Below are 2,415 nucleotides of genomic sequence, written 5' to 3'. Positions count from 1 at the left end.
TCATATCACTCATAGTGGGGTGGCTCTCCTCACATCATAATTGGCGCATATCATCATATGTAGGTGTCGGAGAGATGTAGGTGCAAATGTCTCCATTCTCAACTCTTATTGCCGCCTTGGTTGAAGGGATAGTCCCATGTTCAACCTTCCTCATCCATAACGCCTCCAAAGATGAATGCCGTAGGAAGTGGCAAATCATCACTCTCCTCAGAGACCAAAGATAACGTCTCATGTGCGCTCTCGTAGCTTGACTCGGAGTAGGAGTCCCATTGTGGTGCCGTCTTCATGTTGTTGAAGAGGTTCATGCTCATCGTCGTGGTCGAAGGGGATGGCCTTTGCTCGACCGTCTTGTCGTTGTCTTGTTGTACGAGGCCCATATGATGTGGCACCTCATAGCTCTTCTCCATGACCGAAGGGAATTTCCCATCCTCGTCCATCTTCCTTGAGGGACTTGAAGATGTTGATGTAGGCGTACTTGTGGGAGGTAGGCGAAGATGTCGTGCATCCAAAGGCGAAGATGCCTTGATAACACTTGGAGAAGATGCCGAAGTGGTGGTGGTGGTAGCCGTAGCTTTCACTTGGTTGTGCCTGTCTCGCAGTCTTCTCTTGAGCTCATGAAGTTTGGTCGTAGCTTGATGTAGAGCTTGTTGGGACTTGTAGGTTTGTGTGTCTCGAGCATCTTCATGTTGATGGTGCCGTTGTCGTACTTGAGCCCATAGTAGATGTCTTTCGTCGTCGCTGTGCACATGATGCTTGGAGGTGACTTGCCCTTCATGATTATGTGGATCACGAATGTGATGATCGTCGCCATGTAGATGTGGACATCGACGAATTGCGCTTGCATTGCATGGGTGCTTCCAAGATGGTCGTCTTTCTCGCCGCCACCTTGAAGATGACGAAGGGGAAGAACGGTTGACCAACAAGGCCCGAATATCCTCCATCCTTGCATCCTTCTCCTCCTTTTGTGCGGAAAGCCTGTTGTCAAACAAGTCTCGTGTATGTTCTTCAGAGTGTCGTATGTCGATGGCGAGGTTGTCGATGTGCTCTCTCAACCTCGATTGTGCACCCTGCATTTGTTGTTGTAGATCGAAGATGGACGTTTTGGTGATGTAGTTGTTCTCGCTGTCGTTGTCGAAGACCAGAGATGAAATGTTTTGCGTATCCATCACAAGACTCGAGAAAATGTAAGTGGGAGAAGAGAAGAACTAGACCAAATGTACCTTATCCAATGTTGAAAATGGATCAATGATCACTCAATAATGTAGCAAGGAAATAACACAATTGGTAACGGATCTTGTCAATTCTCACACCAACACAAGTAAGGCTTATGGAGTAGCTCGGTAAGGATAGTGGCACAAAAATTTGATGCAAAATGTTAGCAAGAGTCAATAATGTTGAAAGAGATTCACAAATTTGCAACTAAAATAAGTACAGCAATAGCAATATGTGGCACACGGAAACACACACAGAGATAGATAAATGGGGTCGTGCAACCAAGGAATGAGCTCAAAATGTGGGATCCATGGAAAATGCTCTTGTTGCACAAATCTAGAGAGACGCTAGCACGATTGCTCAATAGGCAGATACGACACTTGTGCACACCCTATAAGAGACCAAAATTGTAACGCCCCGGATTCGATGCGCCAGGTGTCTGCCAGTTATCCGTCATTGTTTCCATGTCATTTGCTTGCGTGTTGCATTTTATCATGTCATCGTGTGCATTGCATTGCATACGTGTTCGTCTCATGCATCCTAGCATTTTCCCCGTTGTCCGTTTTGCAATCCGGCACTCCTATGCCCTCCGGCGTTCCCTTTTTGTCTCTCATTGTGAGCGGGTGTTAAACGTTCTCGGAATGGACCGAGTCTTGCCAAGCGGCCTTGGTATAGCACCGGTAGACCGCCTGTCAAGTTTCGTGCCATTTGGAGGTCGTTTGATACTCCAACGGTTAACCGCGTAGCCCGAAACCCCCCTTCTCTTTGCAGCCCAACACCCTTCCAAAGTGGCCCAAAACCCAGCAAACTCCCCTCCATGCTATCAGTCGTTCAATCACGATCATGTGGGCGAAAACCGCTCCTCATTTGGACTCTCCTAGCTCCCAGAAATCTATAAATAGCCCCCTCCCCCGAAATTCACGGATGAAATCCTACCCTAACCCTATCCCATTTCTTCCTCCGCGCACCGGACACGTCCGCCCGGCGCCGGACACGTCCGCCGCCGTCCCTCGACGAATCCGACGCTGCCACGTCACCGCGTCCGTCCGCAGCGCCTCCCGCGGCCCGCCGGGGCCCAGGCGGGGCCCGACCGGCCCATCCGGCCGTGCCGCCCGCGCTGGCCGGGGCCGCCGCCTCCCGTCGCCACGCGACCCCGTCGCCGGATCTCCGCTGTCGCGGCCTCCGCCGCCGCCGCCCGGCCCC

Source organism: Triticum dicoccoides, chromosome 7B, assembly GCF_002162155.2.
Source record: "Triticum dicoccoides isolate Atlit2015 ecotype Zavitan chromosome 7B, WEW_v2.0, whole genome shotgun sequence".
NCBI lineage: Eukaryota > Viridiplantae > Streptophyta > Magnoliopsida > Poales > Poaceae > Triticum > Triticum dicoccoides.
Note: the sequence above shows the minus strand (reverse complement) of the source record.